This window comes from Melospiza georgiana, chromosome 29 (assembly GCF_028018845.1).
Source record: "Melospiza georgiana isolate bMelGeo1 chromosome 29, bMelGeo1.pri, whole genome shotgun sequence".
Taxonomy (NCBI): domain Eukaryota; kingdom Metazoa; phylum Chordata; class Aves; order Passeriformes; family Passerellidae; genus Melospiza; species Melospiza georgiana.
Genome location: NC_080458.1, coordinates 2,492,737 through 2,518,339, shown reverse-complemented (window position 1 = coordinate 2,518,339; position 25,603 = coordinate 2,492,737). Strand labels below are relative to the sequence as shown.

The following is a 25,603-nucleotide window of genomic DNA, read 5'->3' as shown; positions in this document are numbered from 1 at the left end:
CAGGGCCATTCCCAGGCTCCCAGGGCAGCTCTCCAGGAATGATCAAATCCTGACAGCCTGACAGGGACAGGAGCTGAGTGTGACCCCAGGGTGACCCCAGGGTGACGCCAGGGTGACCCCAGTGTGTCTCCAGAGCCCCCCAGAGACATCCAAACCCCCCCAGAGCCCCCCAGGACCATCCCAAACTGGGGCAAACTGGGGGAAACTGGGGGGTACTGGCATGCCCCCAGTGCCATCCCCAGCACAGCTCCGGGTACCCACCTCAGCCCTCTGCACTCCGAAGCCTTTGGGTTTCTGCAGAGAGGGGGCAGAGGGCACCGGGGTCACCACGGGGTCACCGCGGGGTCACCAGCCCAGCCAGGAGGGGGGCCCAACTGGCCCCCAATATTCCCTAGTGCCCCCCAGTGCCCCCCAGTGCCCCAGAGTTCCTCCAGTGCCCCCCAGTCCATCCCAGTTCCTCCTCAGTATCCCCCTGTTCCCCCAGTTCCCCCCATTCCATCCCAGTCCATCCCAGTTCCCCCCCAGTATCCCCAGTTCCCCCCAGTCCATCCCAATATCTCCCAGTTCCCCCCAGTTCTGCCCAGTTAATCCCAGTATTCTGCAGTTCCCTCCGTATCCTCCAGTGCATCCCAGTTACTCCCCAGCCCATCCCAGTCCATCCGAGTCCATTCCAGTTCCCCCAGTCCATCCCAGTTCCCCCAGTCTCACCTTGATGCAGCCCCCAATGCCTCCCACGATCCCGGACTGCAGGGGCAGAGCAAAGGGGATTTGGGATTTGGGGATTTGGGATTTGGGGATTGGGAGATTTGGGGATTTGGGGTTTGGGGATTGGGGGATTGGGATTTGGGGATTTGAGGTTTGGGGGTTTGGGGATTTGGGAATTTAGGGATTTGGGAGATTTGGGTTTTGGGGATTGAGGGATTTGGGGATTTGGGGATTTTAGGGGTTTGGGTTTTGGTGATTTGGGGATTTGGGGGATTTGAGGGATTAGGGATTTGGGTTTTGGGGATTTGGGATTTGGAGATTGCGGATTTGGTAATTTGGGAGTTTGGGGTTTGGGATTGGGGGATTGGGGATTTGGATATTTGGGGGGATTGGGGATTTGGGGCTGTACTGGGATGTCCTGGGCTATAGTGGGCTATACTGGTACCCACCTCACCATCACCAATGCCACCAATTTGCTGTGGGGAGAGCAGGAGATATCCCCAACGTCACTGGGGTGTCCCCCATTGCCCCCCATTGCCCCCCATTGTCCCCCATTGCCCCCAGTGCCCCCCAGTGCCCCCCAGTGCCCCCCATTGCTCCCCATTGCTCCCCATTGCCCCCCAGTGCCCCCAGTGCCCCCCCAGTCCTTCCCAGTATCTCCCAGTCCATCCCAGTGACCCCAGTCCATCCCAGTCCATCCCAGTGACCCCAGTCCATTTCAGTTCCCCTAGTCCATCCCAGTATCTCCCAGTGCCCCCCAGTCAATCCCAGTCCATCCCAGTGCGCCCCAGTGCCCCCAGTCTCACCCCAGCACAGATCACTCCGCTGCCCTCCATGTCGGCCTGGGCAGGGACAGCAAAGGTTGGTCAGGGGATGGGATGGGATGAGGAGCCCCAAAAGGATGAGATGGGATGGGATCCATGGAATGGATGGGATTTTTGGGGAGCCCCAAAAGAATGGGATGGGATTTTTGGGGAGCCCCAAAAGAATGGGATGGGATCAATGGGATCAATAGGATGGGATGGGGTGGGATAAATGGGATGGGATGGGATGGGATGGGATGGGATGGGATGGGATGGGATGGGATGGGATGGGATGGGATGGGATAGAGTGGGATGGGATGGGATGGGATGGAATGGGATGGGATGGGATGGGATGGGATGGGATGGGATGGGATGGGATGGGATGGGATGGGATGGGATGGGATGGGATGGGATGGGATGGGATGGGATGGGATGGGATGGGACCGTCCCTGCTCTGAGCTCTGAGCTCTCGGGGCCACCTGGGGAAAAACCCTGCAAAGAACTTGGATTGGAAATGATAAAAGTTTAATGGTAATAAAATGTTTATAAAAAATAGCAATGCAGTTAGTGTAGCAATAATTTGGATAATTTGGATTAGGACAATATGAGACAATCGAAACAAATACTTATGAACAGTCTGGGTACCTTTCTCTGGGCAAAATTAGCACAAGGAAGGACCCACATTAACAGAGGATTAACCCTTAAAAACAATAGCCCTTTGCATATTCATACCCCTCATACTTGATGCATAAATTCCATTCAAACACAGGATTCTATCTGGTCAGTGTCAGCTTCTTCCTCTGAATTTTAACAGCACATTCAAGGTGGGGAAAAGTTCATTTTTTATGATAAGAAACCAGTAAATTCTCTGAAAGATTTAGGTGTCCTGTAGCTGCTATCTCAGCGCAAGTCCTTTCTTTAAAAAAAAGTATCTCACATAGCAGAGTTTCTATTTTAACATTATGTTATAACCTAAAATTAGATTTACCACACTCTAAAAAAATGAACCCAGCACAACTTTCTGACACAGCACATACAATTTCCATGTGAATATTTTCCCAAAGCCAATGGTAAAATCCCATTTTCCCCCCTGCCAGGGCTCAGGGCTGGGCTGGAGCCTCGGGCAGGAAAGGGAGCCCTGCTCAGGGCCAGCCCTGGGGCTCTGGGAGCTGGTGGGATGTTGGGGGACACCAGGCAGGGGATGGACTCTGGGCCTGGGGAACAGCAGAGATTTGATACCAGGATGGCAAAAGCAAAGGGAGCTGTGAAAATTAGACCTGGATTGCAAGGAGATTAAATGAGACAGGTTCAGCAGGAAAGGAAAATCTCATTAAACTCTGCCAAATGTATTTATTTGCATATTTAATATTTATTTGCATCTATTAATTATATTTTCTTTATTTATTTTTTTATTTAGCATATTTATTATTTATTTGCATAAATTTGTCTGCGTGATTGTTACCCAATTATTCCAGCACACATTGCTGGTCTCCCTGAAATGGGATATATTATTATATGTTTATTATATTAGTGGTGTTATTAGTATTTATTATATTTATTATAATAATCTATAGTTATAAATCTATATATTATATAGATTATTCTATCTAAATTTAATATATATTTTTATAGAAAATATATATTTATAATAATACTATCTAATGATTATGTTTATTATATATATAATAAATGTTATATATATTTATTATATCTATTATAATACATTTTGATACTAATAATATTTATATTTTAACAATATATGATATTAATAATAATTTAACGATTATAATAATTTAATAAATTAATATACGTAATATGTAATTATATATAATTTAATAACATATCATTATATATTATTAAAATATATATTATATAATTTAATATACATTATAATAATTATAATTTAATTTTAAAATAATAAATAATAATAAATAATATTAATAATTAAAATATTTAATGATATGTCCCCAATATATTATTATGTATTTATTGGATCCCACAATAAAATCAGATTCTGATCCCCAAATCTCTCTCCATGGCGCACAGGAGCAGGATTGGATTGGGAGATCCAGCAGGGTTGGATTGGATCCAGTGGGATTTGGGGAATCCAGCAGGGTTGGGGGATCCAGCAGGGTTGGATTGGGGGATCCAGCAGGATTGGATTGGGGGATCCAGCACGACTGGGGGGACCCAGCAGGATTGGACTGGGGGGATCCAGCAGGGTTGGATTTGGGGATCCATCAGGATTGGGGGATCCAGCAAGATTGCGGGATCCAGCAAGACTGGGGGAATCCAGCAGGACTGGGGGGATCCAGCAGGATTGGTTTGGGGGATCCAGCAGGATTGGGGGATCCAGCAGGACCCAGTGGGGCTGGGTGGGACAGTGGGGCAGGCAGGGGATCTCCCCTGGGCTTCAGGCCCCAGCACGTCCGTCTGTCTGTCTTGGATGGCTCCAGGGGGGCTCAGAGCCCTGGGCACAGAGCCCAGGACAGCTGGGACTGGGATTGTGACCTTTGGAGCAAATTCCCACCTTGATGGGAAGAATTACAAGGCAAGAGAGTTTGAGTGGAATGCGAGTGAATTTGTCACAGGGTGAAAATGGAGAATTTTGGGCTTTTTAGAATGGGGGTTCAGGGGGCAAGATGGGGGGATCTGGGTGTGTCCAGCCTTTGACTTTCTTCTTCTTCTTGGCCTCTGTCCTCTGGGTGATGGTGGCACTTTTGGGTTAGTTTAGGGTAGAAGCTCACTGTCTAACACAAGTCATAGGTATTGGGAAGGAATTGTAAATATTGTATGTGGAATTTTGAAAAAAATATAAATCTAAAAGACATAAATAAATATAATATAATTATAAATAAATATATAAATATAATATATAAAAATGTGTATAAATATATACAAAATAGTATACATAAATAGACAACAACATTATAAATATAAATAAACATTATAAATATAATTAAATTAATATGAATAAAATATAAACATAAGATATATAAAAATATGTTAAAATATGTAAAAATTTTAATATATAAAAATATGTGTAAAGAATAATATATACATATCTATAAAATATATAAATATAAAGTAGAAATAAAAATATATAAAAAGATAACATCACCCCGAAGGAGGTAGAGTGCCTGGACTGTCTTGCTGAGTGGACCTGGGCAGGCCAGAGAAAGAATTTTATAGATAAAAAACAATAAACAACCTCGGGAATGAGAAATGAGGAGGTCTGGCTCCTCTGACTGCCAGGATGGGAAAAGAGACTTTGTGCCACATCTGGGGTCACCCTGAGCAGCAAAACCCTGAGACTGGGGAGCTGTTGGAGGATGGATTGCGTTGGACTGGGGTTTGTCCCCACAGCGTGCCCAGGTGTCTTTGGCTCCCTGCCTGCCCCCCTTGGCCCCCCAGGTGCCTGGGCCCTTCCAGGGGCAGCTGCCCCGTGCAGGAAGCTGGAGGGATGCCGGGCGAGGGGGCTGGATCCGTGCCACAGGTGGGGTGGGATGGGCTCTGTGCCAGGGCTGGGCTTGTGGCCAGGGCTGGGGGCTGTGCCAAGCTGGGCTTTGGCCTGGGGGCTGGCAGGGAGGGTGCAGGGAGGAGTCCCAGCAGGGATAAAGGTGCTCCTCACCTGCTGCAGCCTCAGGCAGCGCTGCCCAGAGCCAGAGGAAGATGAAGGTGGCTGTGCTCAGCGTGGCCCTGCTCTTCTCCATCCTGCTGTGCCTGCCAGCTCAGAGCCAGGTGAGGCTGCAGGGCCCCGGGCTGGGCTCAGCACTGGGGGCTCCCCAGAAATCCCATCCCATCCAACCCATGAATCCCATCCCATCCTTTTGGGACTCCCCATCCCATCCCATCCCATCCCATCCCATCCCATCCCATCCCATCCCATCCCATCCCATCCCATCCCATCCCATCCCATCCCATCCCACTCTATCCCATCCCATCCCATCCCATCCCATCCCATCCCATCCCATCCCATCCCATCCCATCCCATCCCATCCCATCCCATCCCATCCCATCCCATTTATCCCACCCCATCCCATCCTATTGATCCCATTGATCCCATCCCATTCTTTTGGGGCTCCCCAAAAATCCCATCCATTCCATGGATCCCATCCCATCTCATCCTTTTGGGGCTCCTCATCCCATCCCATCCCCTGACCAACCTTTGCTGTCCCTGCCCAGGCCGACATGGAGGGCAGCGGAGTGATCTGTGCTGGGGTGAGACTGGGGGCACTGGGGCGCACTGGGATGGACTGGGATTGACTGGGGGGCACTGGGAGATACTGGGATGGACTAGGGGAACTGAAATGGACTGGGGTCACTGGGATGGACTGGGATGGACTGGGGTCACTGGGATGGACTGGGAGATACTGGGAAGGACTGGGGGGGCACTGGGGGCACTGGGGGGCAATGGGGAGCAATGGGGAGCAATGGGGGGCACTGGGGGGCACTGGGGGGCACTGGGGGCAATGGGGGACAATGGGGGGCAATGGGGGGCAATGGGGGACACCCCAGTGACGTTGGGGATATCTCCTGCTCTCCCCACAGCAAATTGGTGGCATTGGTGATGGTGAGGTGGGTACCAGTATAGCCCACTATAGCCCAGGACATCCCAGTACAGCCCCAAATCCCCAATCCCCCCAAATATCCAAATCCCCAATCCCCCAATCCCAAACCCCAAACTCCCAAATTACCAAATCCGCAATCTCCAAATCCCAAATCCCCAAAACCCAAATCCCTAATCCCTCAAATCCCCCAAATCCCCAAATCACCAAAACCCAAACCCCTAAAATCCCCAAATCCCCAAATCCCTCAATCCCCAAAACCCAAATCCCCCAAATCCCTAAATTCCCAAATCCCCAAACCCCCAAACCTCAAATCCCCAAATCCCAATCCCCCAATCCCCAAACCCCAAATCCCCAAATCTCCCAATCCCCAAATCCCAAATCCCCAAATCCCAAATCCCCTTTGCTCTGCCCCTGCAGTCCGGGATCGTGGGAGGCATTGGGGGCTGCATCAAGGTGAGACTGGGGGAACTGGGATGGACTGGGATGGACTGGGGGAATTGGAATGGACTCGGATGGACTGGGATGGGCTGGGGAGTAACTGGGATGCACTGGAGGATACGGAGGGAACTGCAGAATACTGGGATTAACTGGGCAGAACTGGGGGGAACTGGGAGATATTGGGATGGACTGGGGGGAACTGGGGATACTGGGGGGGAACTGGGATGGACTGGGATGGAATGGGGGGAACTGGGGGAACAGGGGGATACTGAGGGGGAACTGGGATGGACTGGGGGGCACTGGGGGAACTCTGGGGCACTGGGGGGCACTGGGGGGCACTAGGGAATATTGGGGGCCAGTTGGGCCCCCCTCCTGGCTGGGCTGGTGACCCCGCGGTGACCCCGTGGTGACCCCGGTGCCCTCTGCCCCCTCTCTGCAGAAACCCAAAGGCTTCGGAGTGCAGAGGGCTGAGGTGGGTACCCGGAGCTGTGCTGGGGATGGCACTGGGGGCATGCCAGTACCCCCCAGTTTCCCCCAGTTTGCCCCAGTTTGGGATGGTCCTGGGGGGCTCTGGGGGGGTTTGGATGTCTCTGGGGGGCTCTGGAGACACACTGGGGTCACCCTGGCGTCACCCTGGGGTCACCCTGGGGTCACACTCAGCTCCTGTCCCTGTCAGGCCGTCAGGATTTGATCATTCCTGGAGAGCTGCCCTGGGAGCCTGGGAATGGCCCTGGAACAACTGATAATCGATAATTGATAATCAATGATTGATAATCAATAATCAATAGTCAATAATCAATAAACCCTTCAGCAAAGCAACTCTGTGTGTTCATGGGTGCTTTTCTCAGATGGATGGGTGTGTGCTCATGCCCCTGTCCCTCTGTCTGTCCCTGTCTCTGTTTCCTGTCCCTCTGTCTGTCCCTCTGTCTGTCCCTGTGTCTGTCTGTGTCTGTGTCTGTCCCCTGTCTGTGTGTGTCCCTCTGTCTGTCCCTGTGTCTGTCTACTGTCTGTTTGTCTGTCCCTGTGTCTGTCCCTATGTCTGTCCCCTGTCCATCTATCTGTCCCTGTGTCTGTCCCATGTCCATGTGTCTGTCCCCTGTCCCTCTGTCTGTCCCTGTGTCTGTCCCCCCTCACCCAGCCCTGGGGGTCTCTGGTTTCTCCCCCACCCTGAGCGGAGCCACTCTGGGGCTCCCAGGGCTCCCTCTGCCTTCCTGGGCAGGGCAGGCTGGGACACTGCTCACAGCGCCTCAATCATCTTCATCATCGTCATCATCATCATCACATATGCCAGCACCCACACTATGGTGACATTAATCACCAACATCCTCCTCATCCAACACCACTGACACCGTCACCATGACACTGCTCACACCATCATCATCATCATCATCATCAGCTTCATCTTCATCACCCACACCTGTAAATGAGGGATGTGGAACTCCAGGCTGCTCTCCAAAATGCAGTTTATTGTACACAAAATGCAGTTAAAATGCTGTTTATTATATACAAAATGCAGTTTATCGTACACAAAATGCATTTCATTGTCTCCAAAATGCAGTTTATTGTATACAAAATGCAGTTTATTGTACACCAAGTGCAGTTTATTCCATCCAAGGTGTCACAGCAGTCCAGGGCCGTGGGTGACAGAGCTGTGCCCACAGATGTCAGCTCCAGCTGCAGGCAGGCCTGGAGACCCTTTGGTTTTGCATATATTATATACTTTTATTATATATTTTTAATTTATTTTTTTATTTTATATATTTATTTAAATAAATTTTTTATTTATTTCTAAATTTTATTTTATATATTTATTTATTATTTTTTTCACTATTATTTTAATATATTTTAAATTTATATTTTTAGTTATAAACTTCAGAAAAGAGATTTATGATATATTTTCTTATACATTTATTATGTTATATACTCTTCTTTGATGAGCATCTTAATACAGCAGAACCAATCTATACCTTAACTGTTATCCATAGCCTATCATAACCACTACAATTACCATATTCAATCACTAAAATTTAGTTCTCCAATCACTAAAAGTTAGTGATTGTAGTAAGTTCTCCAAAATTTAGTTCTCCAATCACTAAAAGTTAGTACATTACAATTTAAGCTAGAAGTTGTTTTTCAGTTTTCTTGCAGTGGAAAATTCTGAGACCTTTTTTCTACTTGTAGCTTTGCTGCCTTGTTTGCCTGCGCTATCTTCCTGCTTGGTAAAAACATCTTCTTGTTTGAGGTGGGTTTATCCTTTGCTCTAAGTCATAAAATCTTCTTCTAACTAACACACCCTTTCCTTCTTGGTTATCCAGTAAGACTGGCTCAGCAATTCTTTTCTTCTATATCAAAACTTGCTTTCATTTCTATTCCTTCATCAGATTCTACATTTAAAAATCCTTCTGCCATACGTGCATATCTGTGAGATTTCCTTGTCAAACTTTCATCCTGCCCAACATTTATCCACAATGGGACCAGTGCCCTCCCCAAGAGTGTGTCCCCTACAGCAGAACCAGCATTGACCCTGTCAGTGTGATCAATACCCACAGCATTGACCCTGTCAGCGTGATCAATACCCACAGCATTGACCCTATCAGTGTCATCAATACTGTCTTGATTTGCAAAGACGGGAGTCTGCTAAGGAAGGCAGGAGCCACCCCTGAAATGGAGAATGTAAACCCTCCCCACCCCTCTGAATTGCTATAAATTTTAAATTAAGGGGCTCTCAGGCAAAAATATGGGAGCAGGAAATAACAGTTCTTTAATAGGGAAAGGAAAAAAATAAAAAGATAAAATTAACAGTGCGGTACACTAGAACAACACTGACAGAGTCAGAACCCAACCTGACACCCTGTGGGTTGGGGTGTTGGTGGCAATCCAATTGGAAATGTGGCTGCAGCCCTCCTGAAGTGTCAGGTGTGGTTCTGTTGGAGCAAGGGGGTTGTGTAAAGAAGGATGTATTCTTCCTCCGAAGACCCAGTGGGAGAAGAGACAGCTGCTGTTCCTCTGGGAAATCCCATGGAGAAAGCCGTGCTGGTGTCTCAAAAACCTCTGGATTATATCTGGGTAGCAATGCTTGGCTCCTCCCTCTGGGCTCATATCTCACAATGGGATGTTATAGTTCTTATCAGTCATGCAGAGACATTCAATAGTCTGTTATCAGCAGATGTCCCCTCCCAGGGAGGTGTGATTGTGGTTACTCAAAGAGAGAGATAAGGCAAACTGCCCACTTGACAAAAGATAATCTGCCATACAGATGGTAATAGAAAACGTCTTGCATTGCAATCTTCAACAGACCCACCTGGTCACAACTGACCCATGGTTGCATGAGGTTTCCCGGTGTCACCATGGTCACTGTCAGAGGCTGGATGAGATCAATGTCCTGAGACACCATGGGATGAACTGTCAGTCAGTCACACAGTGCGGACAGTGCTAACCCAGCCCTGATTGCCCAAGCAATCAGAAATCCCACCTGGGGGGAGGCTCACAAAGCCCTGGGGGCTTAAAAACACCAAGCAAAAAGTCAGCCCCTGGTATGGACTCTGCCTTCTCCTGGGGTTTTTGTCTCACCCACACTGGAACCCTAGGAACTGATAGTCATATGTGTGTCTTTCCATAGAGCTTCTGTCTTTCTGTCTCTCTCTTTTCTCCTTCTAATGTTCTTTATATAGAACATTTTTGGGTACCTCAACAGCTTACATGTTTAAAGGTTTCTAGGTGAAATGAGCTAAGTTAATGAAGTTGCTGCTATGATAAATGTTTTCTGTGTAATTGGATGTTGCATTGAAACCTCTTCCAAAGTTTCTTGATTTTGTGTACTTTGGCAGTAAAATTTTGTGTCATTTTGGCCTCTTGTGAATATTGGGCTGATGTTTCACCAGTGCACCAAACATGAGTAAAGGAGCCTTTGGTTGCCTCCAGCATTTCAGTGTTCTGGGTTGTTACACCCCACAGGCTCACAGTGGCCTCTTGTTTCCACACTGGCCCCTTGGTTCCATGGGCCCCAACAGTGCCACAATGATCCCCTTGGTTCCACAACTTCCCACAGTGTTGCAGAGAATACATTGTTCAAGGAGTTAATATAAAGTTCCAATGACAGTTCTAGATTGTTTGTTTAATGCCTTATAGTTATGTAACGTTCCAATGTTAGTTATTAATTGCTTGTTAAAGGTTTTATAATTATGTAAATCTCCTTACCGTTGGGTATTACCCCCGCTGCTCCCACTCTCATCTAAAATTGCGAAGGATCCGAGATCATAAAGAAGATGATTATGTCACCTAATAAGCAAATATGAAACTCCCATAGGACTTAGCAGAAAAGGATTACATAACAAAAATCCCTAAAACAATGACCAACCATGCAAATAAAGAATCGCAATAACACCTCTAAACAGAGAGAACATAAGATAGTATCAAAGACCCCGGTCAGAACTTTTCACCTTCGTCAACCTAACCAGAGCGGGCCAAGAGCAGTATAAAGACTATGAACCTGATGCCAAGAGGCACCTACTCAGAGACTCTTGTGAGGAAAAAGACCCAGCTCTGCTGCACGATGGAGCTGACCTCCTCCTCCTCCTCCTCCTCCTCCTCCTCCTCCTCCTCCTCCTCCTCCACGCCGTCTCGGGAGGAGCGGTGGTGTGCGCACACCCCATGGGTCCCCTAACCTAGACTGTTTCCAGTAAAACTGAAATCACTAAAGAGCTGCTCACGTGCCATTCATACCAGTCTTGGGGACTGGTCTGGGATAGGCCACACCCGAAGAAGACTGAGGGCCTCCAGGATATCTGGCCCTATCTGGAGCGGTTGGCAGCAGCCTAGGACCAAACAGTGTGGAGGAACATCGGTAAGTGAAGCCAGTGGCAGGAGTAGGAGGCAAGCAAAAGAAGTGTGTGTGCGACGGGGCCCGGCAGCTCGGAGCCCCATAGCAGCTGTGGCCCTCCCAGCACTGCGGTTCTGGACTCCTGCGAGGGGACGGGCCACAAACAGAGGGAAGCAAGAGAAGCCTGAGTGAGTGAGTGGCCTCCCATGGGGATAAGGTGGGCCCCCTCCGGGCGTGCGGAGGAACAGAAATGTGAGTGGCACACAAGGGGTCGGCCTTCCCCCTTAAGGCTTGGTAGGCGCCCTCAGGGCGTGCTGAGGGTGGCAGACGAATTGGTGAGTTGGCACGCAAACCCCGAACGGAGTTCCGGGTGCGTGGATGATCGGGGCAGTGTGAGTCGCACACAATCCCTGGAGTGGGTGCACACGGGTCCCTACGGGAGTTTGGGGTGCCCTGAGTACAGCAGCAGCACTGAGTAGAGCCAAGAGGACCCCAGTGCCCAGGGTGGGACAGCGATGCTGGGGGATCAGTATGCCACTGGTCAGGTAGAAACCGTAAATCCACTGGAGCCCCCTGGGGGGACTGGGGTCAAAGGGCAGGGCAGGGCTGGGCTTACAGGGCAGGGCATGGCTGGACCTGCCCCTTCATCCCCCCCACACAAAATGTTTATTGCCAACAATCACCTCCAGTCTGTCATAACAGGCAATGTTGGAGGTGAAATCCCAATTGTGGCCATGGGCACCTGGCTGAAATAGACAGTTCTTTTCCATAGGAAGGAAAGCACAAAACCCCAAGATTTGGAAGGCAGGTGAGAGCCTCAGTAAGCCAAGGCCAGCCAGACTTGTCAATAATAGCAGATTTTGGATATAGGGAATTTTGGAGGTGGAAACCCAATCTCGGCCATGGGCACCTTGACAAGCAGGCCAGTTCTTTCCCATGGGAAGGAGAGCATGCAGCCTACCCCAATGTTTTGGGGACAGACGAGAGGTGACCATTGTGAAAGTACTGCCAGCCAGACTTGTCCTGGTGATATTGCTATGGGAAAAATGCCTGGATATAAGGAAATTTGGAGGTGAAATCCCAATTCTGGCCATGGATGCCTGGAGCAGAAGGACAGTCTATTTCCATTGGGAAGGAAAGCACAGAGCCCCAGTGTTTCGGCAGCACATGAGAAGTGACACTCAACATGCAAAGGTCAGTTGGACCAGTCAGGCAGTCCATGGGAGGCCAAACCAGCCAGAGCTGTTCTGTGTTCCCTTGGTTTTATGGGGCTCCATCGTGTCACAATGGTGCCTTGGATCCATGGGGCCCCGCAGTGTCATAATGGTGACTTGATTCCATGGGTTCCAGCAGTGTCACAATGGCCCCTTGATTACAAGAAGACCTGCAGTGTCACACTGGCCCCTAGGTTCAATGGGGTCCCACAATGTCACAGTAGCCCCTAGGTGTCATAAGGCCCCGCAGTGTCACAATGGTCCCAAGGATTCCATGAGCCCTTGCAGTGTCACAATGGTCTCCATGGTTCCCCAGGCCCCACAATGTCACAGGACTCCTCTGTTCCATGAGGTATGCAATGTCACAATGGACCTTTGGACCCTTGGATTTTGCAGTGTCACAATGGTCTCCTTTGGTTCCACAGTGTCACAATGGACCATTGATGACAGTACGCATCTCTGGAGCTTTGGTTCCATACAGCCCTGCAGTGTCACAAAGACCTCTTGGTTTCACGAGGCCCCACAATATCACAATGATCCTCCCAGGGTCACAATGGTCTCACTGGTTCCATGAGGCCTCGCAGTGTCACAATGCTTTGCTTATTCCATGGGCCCCTCAGTGTTACAATGATCTCCATGTTTCCATGAGTCCCCTGAGTGTCAAAATGGTCTCTGTGATTCCATGGTGCCCCTCAGTGTCACAATGGCCCTATGACACCCCAAAGTGTCATAATGGTCTCCATGGTTCCATGCAGCCCCACAGTGTCACATTTGACCCATGGTTCCATGGGGCCTCTCAGTGTCACAACGATCCCTGCATTCCATGCAGCCACACAGCATCAGTACAGTCCCCTTGGTTCCATGAGGCCCCACAGTGTCACAATGGTCCCTTGGTCTCACAGGGCCCCACAGTGTCACAATGGTCCCTTGGTCTCACAGGAGCCCACAGGGTTGCAATGGTCCCTTGGTTCTATGGCCCTGTGCCTCCCCTCCCCTTCTCAGGCCACCCTACCAGCTGAGAAATGCTCCTTGGGCCTTGGCCTTGGCCAACAGGCCCTGGGCTGAGCTCCTCTGCAGCTCATCACAAACACTGTCTGCTCCAGGCAATGCTGCTGCCCAACCAGCTCCTGGTTCCTTTAGCAGCAGCCCTGGGAACTGTTTTTGTTCCCTCCATGGCACAAGATCCCTGTTCTCAACCTGCCAAAGAAAGCTGTTGGTGCCAAGTGTGGCCAGGATGAACCATTGCTGGGACTGAAGCCCCTCTCTTGGGGCCCTGCAAACAGTGCTCCAAAAGGAGCCCTTGGAGCTCTCCCGGGCCAGCGACTCCCTCTGAGTAGGGCCTCTCCCAGCCGGGAACTCTACTGTTTGCTGCACTCAGGGATCCTGAACAACCACAGAGCCTGGGCCGATCCCCCCACTCCTCCAGGCTCAACCCTTTGCCCTTTGCTGGGGAGATGCCAAAGCATCAGCAGTGAGCATTTCCTGCCCTCAGGGGAATTTCTCACAGGTACCTTGCACTGACTCTTTGTGTCTGTGTGCACACAGGAGTGCCTGTGCTGGGGAAATGTGGCAGAAATGCTGCTCTCTGAGGGGTTGGAGTGCCTTGGGTAGCTGAGTCAGTCAGGCCTGTAGGGAAGGTTAAATCACAAGGTCTAAGTGAAGTTAAATGCAGTTAAAAGTTGTTATTTTTCTAATTTGTTACCTTTAATAAAGGTTATAAGCTAAGTTCAATATTGTTAAGTGTTATTCCTCTGTTAAACTGCAAAGTCATAGGTTTGAGTTAGGTTAAATGCTGTTATGCTCTGCTCTTTTGCTAAATTGTGATGTAGAAAGTATCAGTTAAGGTTAAGGTGTAAGTTAAGTCCTGTTAAGTTTGAGCTCTGTTAAGCTTTTAGGCCATATTCCTTTTATCCTTGCCTCCAATGTCCTTGTGTCACACACACACACAGAGGGACACTTCTCAGTTAATTTCTGCTGTGATTGCCTGGATTCTGTTTGGTTTTTTTTCTGCTTTTTTCCCTTGTGTGCCTGAAGTGACCAGTCAGGAGCACAGTGACTCTTGCCAAGGAACTTTGTGCTGCTGTCCCTTAATATCCAATCTGGTTTTTGCTGCTCCCTTGCTGGGGATTTTTTCAGCGCTCTCAAGGCCTCGTTTGTAACAGGGTGAAGGAGCCCTGGCCCAGGCTCTGGCCCTGGGGGACACGGGGACGCTGCTGGGGGGGTCCCTGTCCCCCTGCCACCTCCAGGGCCCCGGCCCCCCATCCCCGTTTCAGGCTCTGGGGTCGATCTCGTGGAACATCCTCTGGGGGAGGCCACGGTGCCGAGGGCAGGGGGACCCAGGGGGACAGGGGACCCCGCTGTGCACGAGCAGGGTTGGACTGCTCTGGGGGGAGCTGTGAGGGGTGCTGGGGCAGAGTGACCTCCCCAGTGACCTCACACAGCCCCTGCAATGTCACACAGCTCCTGAGATGTCACACAGCCCCTGAGATGTCACACTGCCCCTGTGATGTCACACAGCCATCTCTATGTCACCTTGTGATGTCATACAGCAGTTATGTGACGTCACAGGAGACTGATGGCACAAAGTCACCCTGTAATGGCACAATCTGTTCTGTGATGTTACAGCCTGCTCTATGATGTTACACAGCCACCTAGTGATGTCACAACCCACTCTCTGATGCCACAGAGCCGCCCTCTATGTTGGCAGACTCTGCTCTATGGCCTCACACCCTACTCTGGGATGTCACAGCGAGCTCTGTGATGTCACAGCCTGCTCTGTAATGTCACAAACCCCTCAAGAACTCAGTTACATTGAAACATTGAAGTCTCTTGTACCTTGAAGAGATCCCTGTCAGGGACACAAGTGAGAAAGTGTCCCCAGGTTCCAGGGAGAGCAGAACACTGGAAGCAGTGATGCCAGGTGGGCACAAACAAGGCAAAGGTGTCTCTGGTGCTGAGCACACCTGGATGTGTTTCAGGAATGCCAAGGGCCAAGGCCTGAGCCCCAGCCCCTGGCCAGGCAGATCCTGTCCCTCCCTCCTTGCTCAGGGCTCTTGCCGGGATGGGCACTGGCATGTGGGGATGTGCAATGCCAGGGGCAGGACCATGGGGAGGCCCCTGCCAGGCTGCTGAGCAGGGACAAGGAGGCAATGAGGCCCCAGTCCTGCAAGGGTCACTTGTCCCCTCCTCGCCCCAGGCCCAGCAGCCATGGCCAAAGTGCTGCCCAAGTTGGCTCTGACAGGGCTGTCTTGCAGCTGCTGCCCATCTCTGTGCCCGGTGCAGCCCAGGCTGTCCCACGGTGTCCCTGCCCTGCGCCTCTGTCCCTGCAGGCTGTCGGCATCCCCAGGCTGCCTCAGCTGGCTGGCCCCTTCCTTTGCTGACAGCTCTGCCTCCTGCCTGCCTCTGACTGCCCACACAAAGCCTTGGGCTTATTATCAAAAGGGTTAATTTATTTTTACTGTGCCTGTGAGCTTCTGGCACAGGAACAAGGCATGCAGGGGCTGCTTTCCCAGCAAGGATGGCTTGAAGAGAAGAAGAAAATATCTGGCTCAAGAATGCAGTGATAGAAAAAGCAAGGACTGAATCTGTGAACTGAGGTGTGTTTTATGGAAATGGGTAAATGTTGCCTTCTGATATAAGGCAAGGCGACCTGGTTTCCAGGAGCAGCACAGCAACCCAAACTCTCCGGGGTCACTCGGGCCAAAGAGCACGCAGACACCAATATGGTAGACGGTCAAAGGCCTTTAATATCTCATCTTGTGGGGTTTTGGAGTCTAAGGGGCTTCTCTACGTCAGAGGGGGTCTGCAGTACCATCTATGGTTAGTAAGGAGTGGAAAGTTACTAGCATTACTATCGTTAGGGGGGCTATATTCCTGGTTACATTCCTAGAGTGATCTCTTATCTCAAGGGATTAGGGGAAAAGGAGTCCTGCCGCTTTCTGTCACATCACGTGATCTTCCAATCACCTGTCCCTATCAACCACATCTCCCCCCGCTTTTTCACAAATGAATCAGGTAGTCATATACATAGGCACTGAAACGAGGTATAAGGTTGTAGTTTGACAAGGGAAAGGGGTTTGGTAAACCTGAGTAAGTTTTTGCCTGGCAAGTTTAGAAAATCTTGTGACTGGCAGTGTTCCTTGGTTGAATTCACAGCATTTGTTGCCAGCCTATGAACAGGATGTTGGCCCATTCTAGGTGGGTCTGAACAAATGAGACTAGCTTGTTCAGCAGGCATGGTCCGAAGGTAACAGCTAAAAGTAGCATTGCCAGTGGACCTATTAGGGTGGTTAGCCATGGTGATTGATTGAACCAGGACTCGAACCAGCCCTGTTCGGCTTCCCTGTCTTTCTGTCTCTGAGCCAGTCTGTTTTGGAGTTCCGCGATGGAGTCTCTAACGACTCCTGTGTGGTCCGCGTAGAAACAGCACTCCTCTTTCAAGGCGGCACACAGGTCTCCTTGCTGCATGAACAGGAGGTCCAGTCCTCGCCCTGTTCTGCAAGACCACTTCTGAGAGTGAGGAGACTGACTTCTCTAGAAAGGAAATGGATTTCTCGATCCTTTGCAGGTCCTCATCGATGGTCATTTGCAGCTGGGACAGTCCTTGATGTTGGGTCACTAGGGCTAAGACACCCATTGCCGTTCCTGCTGCTCCTAGGCCGAGCAGCATTGCGATAGTTATACCTGTTATTACTTCTCTTTTGTGGAGCCAGCTAGGTTCCTCAAAAAGGTGGTACACTTCTTCATCTGAGTGGTACAGAACCCTAGGGACAATCAGAACTTGGACACAAAAGTCGTTAGAGTCATTGAATTTGGCAAGGAACACACAGGGACTCACTCCAGATCACTGGCAAACCCACATCCCAGATGCAGATGGGACTACCCACTTATTGTCTTTCCTGTCGGGCTTGACAACTTTGGTGCAGACGTTGCCTTTTCGCCTAGCTAGGGTTGCATTGCCAAAACATCTGCCCTGGCCTGTGACTTGACTCAGGGTGATTCCTTTGCGGGGGGTATCCCATCTGCACTGGTGAGGGGCATCAGCTGTGAAGTAACTGAAGGGAGTGTTTAAAGTGACCTCTTCGTAAAAGGGGGATTTAACATCGTAACAAAGCCAGCAGGATTCGGTTAGGTTAGGGTTGGATTTGTTCAGGGATACAAAGGTAGCTTCTAGCATACGAAGGATTGGGTCTGAGTCCGACCCGGCTAAGCAGGCTATCTGAAAGGCTCCCGCATGGCTGGTCGGCATATTGGTGACCTTTGTGGGCAAGGCTTTGGGGTAGGTCGCATTTCTCCCTTTCTGCGCGCTTTGTTGGGTCTGACCGCTTGGGGTGCCGACGGTTGGAGCCTAATAATTTGCACATTCATCCTCTCTTTCGACCCTTGAAGGACTACTGTCCACGTTCTGCCTATGGCCCAACTAGGGTGATCTGGCTGCAAAACCGTCATGTTATAGCCAGTGCATTTCTGAATTTTTGGGACTTTATGGTGGTTTCGATAGAAACTTCCCTGAAGGAAGATGGGTGTTTTGCAGCCGGTGGGTGCCCAGGTGAACTGTAAGAATTTGTCAGGCTCTTGCAGCTCCCACCCAGGCCCTGACGGTCTGGCATCTGTAACAATGGTTTCGCAGCCTCAGTGCCCACAATATCCCCACCCTGGGTGATTGCAGTAACTTTTTCCTGGGTTTGAAGCTGGGCACCAATAGGATAGGTACATGTGTGTGGTGTGTGGGGAATAGGGGTCTACTTTTGGTAGTCCTGGAAACAGGTCGGTAATGCGGAGCACGAAGGATGGGGCGTTCAGTGTGGTGATTTCTTTGAGCACCTTGTCGCTACTAAGGTGTCGCATGACCCACCTGAATGGCCGATGGGGATAGTGGTCTGGGCTTGCTTGCCCTCTGGCGACAAGCCCCAAAAGCAAAATCACACAGAAACACCGTTGATGCTTGGGTCTCACCCGCGCGAGTCTCTCGGGCCCTGCCTGGCGGCTTGGTGGTCTGTCACTTTCCTCTGGAATGGGGATGTACACGTCACGAGGACGTCCCACAAGCATGTCCTGTAAACAGAAACTCGCAATTCTCGTCAGTCTCATTCTGCTCGTTGTGAAGGTCCGGCTTGATTGACTTAAGTGGACACCACCTGATTTTGCCATCCTTTTTGACAGCTGCGTACCCTCGCCCCGTGAGCATCAGCCTCCAGCCCCGTTCCCATTCGCCTAGCTCATTTCTAATTACAACCTGTGGGGCCTCCTCTAGCGCTCGGGTGGCCCAGTGCTTTTGGATGGGACTGTTTGTTTCATGTCCCCTAGGGAATTGATTCAGTGCTAGCAAAGTGGTTGCCAGTATACGCCCCTGATCTCCTGGGGGAATGGAATTGGCAAAGCCCTCTGCTTTCACCAACACTTCTAGCTTGGTTTTCAGGGTCTGATTTGCTCTGTCAACTATGGCCTGCCCGGTACTGTTATACGGGATACCTTGCACTAACGTGATGCCCCATTTTGAGGCGAATTCTTGCACTGGTTTGGAGGTGAAATTGGAACTGTTGTCAGTTTTGATCTGCTTGGGGATACCAAGCCAAGCCATGGCTGTCAGCCAGTGCTGAATTTTGGCCTTGGAGTTAGTTTTGGGGTGCTGTGTGGCTATGATCGTTCCGCTATAAGTGTCTACTGTCACTGCAAGCCATGCTCGGGGCTTCAGCAGCTGACACAAGGTGAAGTCCGATTGCCAGATCTCTGAAGGCTTGAGACCTCTCAGGTTGACCCCACAGGTCCATAGGGGTGACTTCTGGCAATGAGGGCAGGTGGCTACCACATGTTTCGCGTCCGCTGTCAAGATTCAGCATCTCTTCGCCAGTGCTTTGGCTCTGATGTGGAGTGACTCGTGCAGTTGACGAGCTTCCTGCAACGTCCATACGCCTTTTTCTGCGGCGTCCGCTTTGTTGTTGCCAATCTGGAAGTAATCTTTGACTGGGTCATGGCTGTTGATGTGAATGACTGACATGGTGCCCTGTTGCGAGGAGAGTGCTTCCTCCAGTATTAGGGCTGCTGCAGATGTTGACACACCTGGTCCTGCCATGGCTAGGCAGAACCTTGCCATGAATATAGAGTCCGTTACAATGTTGGGGTGTTCATCTTGGAAGAGTCCGCATGCCAAGACCACTGCTGCTGCCTCCAGTTGTTGCACTGACAATGCGGGGTCACATGCTTTGACGCAATGCCATTGTTCTCCTGCCTGCCACACTGCTGTTGTGGTTGAAGTCGTGGAGGAAGCGTCCGTGAAGACCGTTGGTCCTGGCTGCGGTCGATCCATAACCTTTGGCGTCATGTCTATGTCAACAATGGTCAGCAGCTGAGTCCAGGGTGGTCTGGCGGAGTAGTAGATTTCTCCTCCAAAGCCGGTGAGAGCAAAGGCTACGTGCTCCGATATTGTGGCTGACTCCGTGGTCGGTTGCTTGCGGAAAGGAAGGTGGATGCTTGTCGGCTCGGTTCCTAGGTGTTTCAAGGCGAGTTCCCTGCCTTTCATGATGAGGTTAGCGATGCATTCAATTCCCAGGGAGAATGCACGAGCAGGTCTTCCGAGGACCACCCATTGGATTGGTCGGGACTTTTCAGAAGGTCCTTGGGCCAGTGCTCCCACTCCCCCCTTCGGTGTAAAGTGGACGTATAGGTCCAGCGGCATGGCTGGGTTCCACCTGACAAGTGTGCCAGTGGACATCTGGCTTTCAATGAAATAGAGGTAGCTCGTTGCTTGTGGTGTCAGCTCCTTGGATTCCCAGGGGTGCTTTCTTTCAGGAGGTCATATAGAGGGTCCATGACCTCAGGAGGAATTAGGACGATGTTGCGAAGCCACTGCAGCGATCCCACAAGGTGTTGCACATCATGGAGCGTCTTGATGTCTCGACGGACCTTCGCCTTGGGGGGGGTCACATAGGAGCTTGTGATCCCCACTCCCAGGAAGGTCACGCAGGGTCCTCTCTTGATCTTTGCGCTCGCGATCTCGAAGCCGTTGGCCTGAAGGGTTTCCGTGATTGTGGACACCAGGTGATCTACTTGGCTTGCTGATGGTGCAGTGACTAGGATGTCGTCCATGTATTGGATGATGATTGCAGTGGGGTAGGAGTGTCGGACTGGCATTAGTGCTTTGTCTACGGTGATTTGGCATATGGCTGGGCTGTCTACTAGGCCTTGTCTTAATACTCTCCATTGGAAGTGGAGGTTGGGCCGTTTGCCATTTGGGAACACAACTGAAAAGACGAATTGTTCTTTGTCCTCAGGGTGCAGGGATATCGAAAAGAAACAGTCTTTGATGTCCAGCACTGCGCATGGCTGCCCTGCGGGGATGGCTGAGTTCGTGGGTAGCAGTGTCTGAACTGGACCCATGGGTCGGATTGTCTTGTTCACTTCTCTCAGGTCGTGGATGAGGCGATAACCTTCTCCAGACCTTTTGGGGATCACAAATACAGGGGTGTTTCATAGGCTGATGGAGGGTTCTATGTGACCCTTTTGCAGTTCGCGGTCGACCAGTTCCAGCAAGACTGCCACTCGAGGCTCTGTCAGGGGCCACTGCTCGACCCATATGGGGTCTGATGATTTCCAAGTCAATTTGATTGGCAGCGGAGGGTGTACGTCAGTGGCCCTCATGATAAATTTGTAATCCTGACTCCTAGCATAGCAAAGACATCCCTTCCTATCAGGGGTGGAGAATTTTGCAAAATGTAGGGTTAGATTTCTACTGTCTGTTCTGGTCCCTTTTTCGTGTGAAGTGTTATAGCCACCAGCTGGGTGCTTTTCCATGCCTGGGACTGCCCTCCCACTCCGTTCACTGGAGGGACTTCTTTGAATTGCCAATGTCCGGGCCAATACGCTTGGGGAAAAATCGTACAGTCTGATCCCATGTCTGCCCAAAACTGAAACCCTAAGACGTGTGGATCCTGACTGCCATAAAGGCGGCATGTCCCCCACACCATCAGGGGCTCCTTCCCTATTTTCATGGCCAGGGCCACCCAGGGGTCCCGCTCTGGGGCATCCCCTGCTGGTCCTGTGGCACTGGCGCGGCTTGAGGCGGTGGGAGGTGCGAAAGCATTACTGGCGGTGCTGCACAACTCTGCCATTGTGCTGCTAGTGGGGGTTGGAACTGACTGCTCCCTGTGGGGACATGGGGTATGAGGGTCCCCTGCCCCACTGGGGGTTGCTGTAGCTGGGCCGCTGCATGTTCCAGGTGGGAAGATGCTGGATACGGCCCGGCTGCCCCCTCCCTCTCCCGTTTCCCTGAGGTCTGGATCTGCATTCCTTAGCTAAATGCCCCTTCCTTCCACATGTCCAGCATGGTCCCCTAAGTCCCTCCTGGCGTGGTGGAGCAGCTGCTGCTGGGCGTCTTGGCTGAGGGCAGTTTACTGCCAAGTGGCCTGCCTGGCCACACTTAAGGCATGCCATCACACTGGTTATTGCAGTGTGAACTGCTGCTTGCATGGGAGCTAGATGTTCCTCCTTTGCAGTGTGTCTGATCATGGCAGCTATATTAGACCCCTGCGGCAGTGATCTTAAAATGTCCTTGGTGGCTGAGTTGCATTGCTGGCGTAGGCATTCTGCCAGCACAGGACCCTTCGCCTCTGAGGGTAATGCAGAGGAATCTAATGCTGCCTGAAGACGGTCCACGAACTGAGTGAAGCTCTCACTCTCACTCTGTTTTTTACATGACCAGGGGGAGGGTTTGGCTATTACTTTGGAAGCAACACGGATGGCTTCTCGGGCAGCACGGGTTGTTGTCATAACCTCATGGGCCCGCAAGCCCTCAGCCAGTGCCTGTGGGGTGATCATAGTGGGGTCTGTTACCATTACCTCTGTATGCTGGAGCCATGCAGTGGATGGTCAGCTCCCGTTACCAAAGCTAGCTGCTTTATACAGTTGTCTTCCCACTCCTGTTTAAAGACGATCATCCCTGTCCCATCAAAAATCATCCTGCAAGTCTGCTTAATATCAAAGGGTAGCAAGTCATCCCCTCCATAAACGCTGTCAATGAGTGTGGAAACCATGGCAGAATTATTTCCCTTGTCTGCAATTGCTTTGATAATTGCCTGCACGTCTTTCGGATTTACTGGGGAATAGGTTCTTTGATTTCCGCCTGCCTTCCCCCCCACGGACCGGGAACACCAGTGTGGCAGACGGAGCCCACTCTGCTCACGCTATTTTTATTTTCCGCCAGTCTGTAAGTGGGGTTCGATCTTTTTCTGATAACCCCTTCACCCATGCAAGAGCGCTGTGGATAGTGACCTTACATGCCGTTGCTCTCTTTCTGTTAAAACTAGAATCCGAGTTGGAATCCTCCGATCCCCTCTTGAGCTTGGAGCTCGAGTCAGAGTCCGAGCCGGAAGTCGACTGGCCGGTCGTTTCCGGGCTGCTCTGCCATTTTCTCGGGCTCTGACCCTGCCCCTTCCTGTGGGGGTTGGACCGTTCCCTCACCCTGGGGTCCCCCCGCCTCCTGCTGGGGGAGGTCCTGGCCTCTAAGGACCGAATGTGAACTGAGCGCTCTGATTGGTCTTACGCTCCTCCGCGGGGGCCACCCCTTCTTCCGGCTCACCCGGGCATGCGTTGTTAAGCAGGCTGACTGGATTTCCGCCCTCTGCGTCTTCCTTTCCACCCTGAACACACGGTTTGATGCCAATTTCAAATGCATAGGGTGGGGGGGCGTTTTTATTGATCCCTACAGCGTCCGACAATCCGGCCGCAATCCGCACCTCCTCCGCGAGCCCCTGCCAAAATGCCCGCGCGTGTTCCCCCCCCTCTGATGGTGAGTCTGCTTGCTGAGGGGGTTCCAGTGTTCGCGCCTCTGCGCGCTCGCCCGGGTCAAAGTTCTTTGCAGTTTGCGTCGCCACGCCCACCCCCAGCTGAGGCGCGGCTAATAAACAAGTTCGCACAGCTTTCCAGGTTTCTTGCTCTTGTCGAGCTTTTTGCAGAGCCTGGATAACTCTGCCCCACAATTTTAGGGCTTTCCCTCAGCCTGAGGACATAGCTTCCTCGGCCAGAGCTTTTGTACAATTATCCCAAACCCCCGGATGGAGGATATCCACTGGGCTTTCTGTAGCCCCAAGCTTAATCAGTCTCGTTAATGCAAGACATAAATCTTTAAGCTTACACTCAATACGCCATTGTGCATGCATCTGACTTACAACCTTCGCTATGGCCTCCATGGTCCACGCTGGTCCAGGGCGTCCCCCCGGCTGCAGACGGTCCTGCTGCTGCAGCCGCCGTCCTCTGTCCAGGCGAATTCCCGTTACCCGAGCTTCTTCCTGGGTGTCGGCACCAGTTGTTGTCTTCTGATATAAGGCAAGGCGACCTGGTTTCCAGGAGCAGCATGGCGACCCAAACTCTCCAGGGTCGCTCGGGCCAAAGAGCACGCAGACACCAATGTGGTAGACGATCAAAGGCCTTTATTATCTCATCTTGTGGGGTTTTATAGTCTAAGGGGCTTCTCTACATCAGAGGGGATCTGCAGTACCATCTATGGTTAGTAAGGAGTGGAAAGTTACTAGCATTACTGTCATTAGGGGGGCTACATTCCTGGTTACATTCCTAGAGTGATCTCTTATCTCAAGGGATTAGGGGAAAAGGAGTCCTGCCGCTTTCCGTCACATCACGTGATCTTCCGATCGCCTGTCCCTCTCTACCACAGGTAAATTTTAATATACACATAGTGTCTGTATAGAAGCGATAACACTTGTAGAATCACATGTCCATGTGAGGAGTTATCACCTGCTGGACCTCAGGCCTGAATAAATTATGCTCTCTTAAACACCAAATTAGTGTTAAGGAGTCTTACTCTGATATTTTGGACATTTGGTGACAGCAGAGGCTCACAGAACCAAGGATCCAGCTGTGACACTTGGAACCTCATGGAACAAAGGGTCCATTGTGATGCAATGGAACCTCATGGAACCACAAGTCCATTGTATTAGAACAAGGCCTCGTGGAACCCAGGAGACCATTGCTGACAGTGTGGAAGCTCATGGAGCCATGGGGTCATTGTGAGAGTTTGGGGGTGCATGGAACCAACGGTCCATTGTGACACAGCAGAACCTTCTGGAATCAAGGTGGTCATGTTATGCTATAGAACCTCATGGAACAAAGGATCCAAGGTGACACTGTGGAACTCAGACCATTGTTGACAGTGCAGAAGTTCATGGAACCAAGGGTCCATTGTGGCTCTGTGGGGTTTCACAGAACCAAGGAGACCATTCTGACACTGTGGGGCCTCATGGAACCCCCTGCCACTGTGACATAGCAGGACCAAATGGAGCCAAGGGGCCATTAAGACACTGAGGAACCTCATGGAACCAAAGTCTATTGTGATGCAGTGGAACCTCATGGAACCAAAGGTCTGTTGTTACACTGTGGGGCCCTGTGGAACCAATGGGACCATGGTGACACTGTGGTGCTCCATAGAACAAAAGGACCATGGTGACATTGTGGTGCCTCATGGAACCAAGGCGCTCCATGGAACCAAGGGGCCATTCTGATTCTGCTTTGCCTCATGGAACCAAGGGGCCACTATGATACTGCAGGGCCTTGTGGAACTAAGGCAGCCTTGTGACACAGCGGGGCCTTTGGAACCAAGGGTCCATTGCGATATTGCAGGGCCTCATGGAACCAAGGGGGCCACTATGAGCCTTCGGAATCCATTGTAACCAAGGGGCCATTGTAGCATGGCAGGGCCTCATGGAACCAGGGGAACACAGTGACACCGTGGGGTTCCATGGAACAAGGAGCCTTTCTGACACCATGGAACCAAGGAGACCATTGCTGTGCTACTGGGCATCATGGAACCAAAGAGGCCATTGTGACACAGCAAGGCCTCATGGAACCATGGAGACCATTGTGACACATGGGGCCCTGTGCAACCAAAGGGCCACTGCGGCACTGCAGGGCCTCATGGAACCAAGGGCACAATAGTGACACTGTGGGGCTCCAAGGGACCAAAGGAGCATTCTTAAAGTGCAGAACCAAGGAGGCCGTTGTGACACTCTGGGGCATCACGGAGTCGAGGGTCCATTGTGACACAAC

General features: G+C 51.0%; 2 long non-coding RNA genes and 1 pseudogene across 2 annotated transcripts; 1 reads left to right on the top strand and 2 right to left on the bottom strand.

Moving 5' to 3' along the window:
- LOC131094398 (zinc finger protein 850-like) overlaps nucleotides 1-25,603 on the bottom strand; it is a 672,678-nt pseudogene that overhangs the window by 161,571 nt on the left and 485,504 nt on the right.
- LOC131094380 (uncharacterized) lies at nucleotides 709-1,551 on the bottom strand. The gene is made up of 3 exons (XR_009115675.1): nucleotides 1,512-1,551; nucleotides 1,155-1,181; nucleotides 709-744 (listed from the first exon to the last, which is right to left on the bottom strand). It is a non-coding gene; the product is annotated as an uncharacterized LOC131094380 (long non-coding RNA).
- LOC131094379 (uncharacterized) lies at nucleotides 5,176-7,316 on the top strand. Its single transcript, XR_009115674.1, has 6 exons — nucleotides 5,176-5,249; nucleotides 5,694-5,729; nucleotides 6,060-6,086; nucleotides 6,497-6,532; nucleotides 6,957-6,989; nucleotides 7,194-7,316. It is a non-coding gene; the product is annotated as an uncharacterized LOC131094379 (long non-coding RNA).